The sequence below is a fragment of the Cnephaeus nilssonii genome, assembly GCF_951640355.1.
Source record: "Cnephaeus nilssonii genome assembly, chromosome: 9".
Taxonomy (NCBI): domain Eukaryota; kingdom Metazoa; phylum Chordata; class Mammalia; order Chiroptera; family Vespertilionidae; genus Cnephaeus; species Cnephaeus nilssonii.
In genome coordinates, this window is record NC_137080.1 from 197190 (window position 1) to 203388 (window position 6199).

Consider the following 6199-nt stretch of genomic DNA (forward strand, 5'->3'; position numbering starts at 1 on the left):
AAGTGCAGGCTCCTCCCGAAAGGCGCTCATCGTGGAGGCAGGACCCTGGGCCTGCAGCCTCGGAAAGGCGGGGGCGGGGCTGGGCCACGTCGGAAGGGTCTCGTCGAGCCCGCAGGCAACACCTCTTACTGGGAAAGGGCTGTGCGTGTGGCCTTCGGTCGGTTGATGTCACTGAAGCAAATGGGCCCCTTCCGATGACCCCCCCAGACTGGGGCCTCAGCAGGGCCGTTTAGGGGTGCCCCCTCACCCAGCCTCAAGACACCCCGCTGCGGGGCATCTGCTGTGGTCTGGGTCCTTCCGGTGACCCTCTTGGCCACGAGCTGTGCCCTCTCCGGCTGGGCAGCATCGACGTTGGTGAAGGAGAGCAAGTCTTCGGGCCCCGGCCTGTGAGACCCCCCGCCTCCCCCGGGGACCAGGCCTATTCACAAAGGCCTCTGGGCGGGGGGTCGGGCAGAGACTCAAACTTCAGATAAACCACCCATTCCTCCCTGTAAGTGCCACCGCGTTATGACGACACGCTCATGGCTTATTCTAATGGAGTTGGGGGCCTGCATTTTTGTTGGCTGCTTCTGGCCAGGACACCCCGCCTGCCGCTGACCCCCAGGGCCAGGGGAGGGCCCGGGGGGCTGAGGGGGGGCCTGTGACAGGTGACAGAGAGCGCACAGCTCGAGGGGCTGGGGTCTGATTTATAGCGACACAAGGTGAGGTATTTTAGGCAGCCGGCACCGGCCCGAGCTTAGTTCGAGCCTCAGAAGTGTCTTCTCTCCGAAACAGCTGATCTATTTCTAGGGAGGGAGGCCCATCCCTCCGTCCGTCTGTGCTTTTAAGGGACTCAAAGCCCTGGCTGTGGTCAGAGCTCATTTCTGGAGAATAATTGGAGGTCCGGGCGGCTGCCGGCTGCGCAGGGGACGTGGGCGCACGAGGCCAGTCCCTCCTGGGAGACAAGAGCCTGGCTCTCAGGCCCGGGACTCGGGTTCCTGCCTTCGTCTCCAACAGCAGCTTCCGAGAGACGTGAACTGTAATTATGATCACGGACGTGGCGTTTACGAGCAGAGCACTTTCGATATGCAAATGCGCTCCGACCTCACACCAAACAAGGAGGTTTCACACAGCAGACAACTAGGACACAAGTTAGGAATCTGCCCAGACACGTGGCAGCGATAGCAGCTCCCGGCTCGGCCAGCAGTGACTTCCTGCTCCAGAGCAGGGACAGGGACAGAGACAGAGACACACAGAGACAGAGACAGAGAGATGGAGAGAGACAGAGACAAAGACTAAGAGAGACAGAGACACACAGACAGAGACAGACAGATGGAGAGAGACAGAGACAAAGACAGACAGAGACAGAGAGACAGAGACAGAGAGACAGAGACAGAGAGACAGAGACAGAGAGATGGAGAGAGACAAAGACAAAGACAGAGACAGAGACAAAACAGAGAGACAGATACAGAGAGAGACTGAAAGTTGAGAAGGAAGCTCTGCCCAGAACCCTGCAGGGCTCACAGCTGTTGCCTCCCAGGGGGCAGGTCTCCTGCTGTTGGTGGGAACCTGGGGTCTGGGGGTCACAGTGGAGCCTCCCAAAGTGCTCAGCCCAGCCCTCAGCTGTGGGGACCCCATGCGAGAGCCCTGCCCAGCTAGACACCCACCTCTGCTGGTCCTTCCCTGGAGGGACCCTCCCACCCGTCCCTCCTCTCGAGCCCCTCGGCTCAGGGGGTCCGGCCTCCTGTACCCCCACTTGCTCCCCCCTCGCTCGCCCCCACGTCTTCTGTGTCTTTGGTTTAGAACGTGCTGTGGAGGGGTCTGTGGGAAAAGCCCGAGACTGCTTATCTGAGGCTCATGTGGTTCAGACCCACCTGGACCCTCTGGGTCTTCGTTGGCCCTGAGGTCAGGGTGGGGCTGGTTCCTGCCACTTGGACGAGGGAGGCCCAGCACCAGGCAGTCTCCTCGGGGGCCTGGCAGCTCGGGGCTGCCCCCCAGAGACGCCGGCTCCCCGGGGTGGGGGGGGGCTGCTTTATTGGTTTTGCATTTTCTCTTCAGGGTTCGCCCGAGGCTGCGGAGCGAATGCCTTGCACAGTGACCCTGTGGCCGGGGCTGAGGATGCCCAGGACCCAGGTGGGTCAGTCCCACGCCTCCTCCTGTGAGGAAGGCGGCCACTGCGAAGCTCAACCTGGGACCTGGTGCCAGCTCTGCCGTCTGGGGAGGCGTGTGAGGGTGACGACGGGCAGGGTGACCCTCTGTGTCCCCGCCCTGGATCCTGGGGTTCTGGGGGAGGCGTGAGCTGTGCACCCACCTCACGCCTGCCCAAACGGTGTTTCTCTGCTCACCCATGTTCTTCCCAGTCCCTGTGAGCTCAGACGGAGGTGACGCACGGCCTCTTCCCAGGGACCGAAACCTCCCGGCACCGATGCTGAGTTTTATGCGGCAATGAAATGCTAATTGGGACTGGACGCGTTGTAATTAATAGCAGGATAATGGGTGGTCACATAAACTGGTCAGTGAGGCAAACAACCAAACCTATAAAACCTGGTTTCCCACGACACACCCGTCAGGAAAACAGCCCCTTTCACCCGCGGGGCTCCCCGGGGCCTGGCTGGCCACTGGGAGAGAGAGCCACATGGGAGGACACGCCAAGGCCACGGGAGAGGCCCTCAGGCCCTCGCTGCATCCTCTCCATCTCACACCACGTTCCCTTGTCCCAGGACACGCCAAGTTCTTAACACCCTGAGACCCAGCCGCACTCCCTGCATTTCGTCAATTTACCGTCCCCGTTCCCCGGCAGCAGAGGCTGTGGGTGAGCTCCGGGCGGACGACCTGGCCTGCCCGGCCCGGCCCGGCCCGGCCCTCCAGGGCGTCTCTGGTCTGTCACCGGGCAGCCACCTGCCTCCCAGGTGCTGGCACGCGTGGGAAACGTGCTGACTGTTCATGTATACCAGGTCCTCAGTGGGCACCCGCTAAATGTCCGCCACTCTTTAAAAATTGCCAATTACTTACAAATTAAAAATGTGCAGGATTACCGAGCTGACCCTCAGCATTGTCTGGCTCAGAAACAGCAGAGGTGGTTTAATCCAATACCATCCTCCGCTCAGTGCGCGTTCTTCCAGACCCCGTCCCCGACCTCAGTGAGCACACGGCCTTGGGCCTGGCGGCTGAAAACGAAGCTGCCGCGGGACGCGGGACGCGGGACGCGGGACGCGGGGCAGGGCTGTCCCTCCTGCTGCTGGTGTCCCGGGGAGCGGGTGCAGAGCCCACACCCACCCACGGGCAGGGCGCCTCGGGGAGGCTGCTGGAGGTGTCGGGTGGGACCCCGAGGGCCCGGCGCTTGCGGACCGGCGGCTGCGGGACGGAGGGCTGCGGCGCGGTTAGAAGCAGCTTCTGGAGGAACGGCGAGTCTCTCAGTGTCCCCACAGAAGCCCTGTGCGGCTCAGGGTCAAGAAAAGGTGACGGTTTGGGACTCTGTTCGCTTTGGCCGCCAGGCTGCCCCCGGCTAGCAGGAGGTAGGTGTTCAAGGATTAGAGGCGTCAGCAGCAGGGCGCTCACATCCCACCACAGCGCTCAGCAGCGAGTGGGGAGCAGGGGCAGCATGTTAAGATAAAGAGGGAGCAAGAGAGGAGGAAGCTGCCATCAGAAAGCGTGTGTTTCTGGAGGGGTGGGGGGGGGGCAGGTGCTGTTCTGACCGCTCAGGGGTCGCGCCATCACGGTCCTCATAGACTTTGAGGCGTGGCCCCTCCCTCCCAACCTGCGGCCGGCAGCGCTGAATTGGTGTCGGACGTGCAGGCAAAGGGTTAATGACAGCCCAGCCTCGCGGTATCAGGATCGCAGACAGCCAGCAGCCAGGCAGGAGGCACCGTGGGAACCGGGGGCGGACAATGGTGGGATTGACAGTGCACGGGGAAGGCCACCTTTGGGAGAAACCGTATCCCCCGCGTGCGGGAAAGTGAGAAATAGTAGCAGATGCTGCAGGACCCGGAGCAACAGATGCCTTCTGGCCCGGCTCCCCAGCCAGCCCGCGCCCCGCCCCCGAGGTGGGGGCCGCCCAAACACAAATATTGCGGAGGAATTAACGGCAGCAGATGGTGGCGGCATGATTCGATGAGCTCGGGGTCAGGTACGCGTGCATGTGGTGGCAGCATTCATCACCCCTCCCGGGAGGCGGGGAGAGTCCAGCTTCTCCCCAGGCCGACCCGTGGGCGGGGCGGGGCCTCCCACACGCCGCCCTCTCTGCCCAGACCCCACGTCAGCTTCAGAAGTCTCGCAGCCTCCGCAGAGTTTCCGAAGAACATATGTGAGAGAGTTTGTTAATTCACTTTGTGTTTAATACGTGACGGTGGCCAATTCCTCAAGGACCTTCGAAAGGCCCCGCGTGTTCGGTGGGGACGTGAGCCACGTCCTCTGGTGTGGCCTCGGCTGTTTCGTCGAGAGACAAGGTTCGCTCCCGTCCACTCTGAGCCCAGGTGTGTCTGGCCCCTCCCACCTCCGCCTCGGCATTGGGTGCTCAGTGAGTCTCCGTGTTTACGCTGTCCCGGGTGCTCAGGAGGAAACACGTGGACACGTGGGCTCCTGGCAGAGGAAGGGCGTGGCCTCCGTGGCCTCCAGGGAGTGGACAGTCCACGTTGGTGGCTTTCTCGGGGCCCTTCCTGCTTCCACACGTGTGACTCCCGGGAGCACTGGCCGCACGTGGTGGGGCGTGTCTGCCATGGACCAGGTGTCCCCGAGCGCTGTACACGGCTGTGTACGCGTGTGCCCGCCCTGTGTGTGGTCTCGGGAAAGACACAACCTGGAAGGCAATGCTTCCGGAGGCGAGCGGGGATTCGCGGTGTCCGCACGGCGCCCCTCTCCGGCCCGCGGGCTTCTTTTCTGGGCGCAGAGGAGGCTTTGGCCTCCCCACCCCCGAGCCTGGGGGGCCGAGCCGGGGTGACGGGGAAGAGTTTGACGTCTTTGATCTTAAAGAAAAAGTTTCTCTCTGTGGACAGAAATCCGGGTGTGATTTTTATACCAAAATTAAGGTGCCGTGGTCTCTGGACAATCCGGAGGAAGCAGGGAAATAATCCCCCACGTCACCACCTGCAGCCCCGCGAGCTGCCGTGGGCGTGTCCTTCCGCTTCTTCTCCACGCGCAGACCGTCATAGACGTGCATCCTGTGCAACGTTGCGTCTCCGTTGTTTGTTCTGTTCTGACGTGAGCATCTCGCTGCCCTTCGCTCACTGTCTTGCTAAGGAATCTTCCATCGGCTCAGAAGATGGCTTTTGAACATTTTCTTCTCTTTAATATCTGAATATTTAAAACAGTAAAATTCTTACTAATAATTCTGACATAAACTTGTTGTGAATTTTTATTTTTTTCTGGAACTCGGTTTATTCCTTAGGCGAATGTCCTGGGAGTAGAAACACGGGACGATGCAGGGACATGCGGGGTAGAGGCGTGCTCGCCGCACGGGTTCAGACCGCCGCCCGGGTCTCCACCTCAGCGGCTGTGAGGGACTCCTCCATGGGAACTGGTTCCTGTCCTGTGTTATTGGGCCCCGGCTTCCAGCTGCTCCCACCCGGCTCTGGCTCGTCTGCACCCACACACCTGGTCTGGGACGGGCGCTAACTAGAGGCTCTGAGGGGAGTGAACTCACTTTCCCAAAGGTGATTTTGTTTTGTTTTGTTAATCCTCACCCGGGGATATTTTTCCATCGATGTTTAGAGAGAATGGAAGGGAGGGGGGAGACAGAGAAACATCGATGTGAGAGAGGCACATTGGTTGGTTGCCTCCCGCACGCACCCCAACCAGGGCCGGGAGCCTGCCACCGAGGTACGTGCCCTCGACCAGACTCAAACCCGGACCCTTCAGTCTGCAGGCCGACGCTCTATCCACTGAGCCACACTGGCCGGGGCCCAAACTCGATTTAAGGGTCACCGAGAAGCCTTAATGATGGCGGCACGTTATTTTCCCCAGGCGGCTGGCAGAGTAGAAGGCAGGGCATTGATTCTTTATGTAAATCTCCAGCCCCTTTTCACGCGCCCTATAGGAAGTGTCTTTGTTTTAGTTTTCCCTGTCAAGGGGCCAATTAATTCAGACTTCCCGAGCACAGGCCCAGCTGTCACGTCCCTGCGGCTGAAAGGATCCTCCAGCAGCCCGGGCTGGGAGCCCGTGAATGGGAGCTAATCGCCGGGTGCAGGGGAGCTCCCTCCCGCCCCGCCCTCTCCCGCCCGGGACC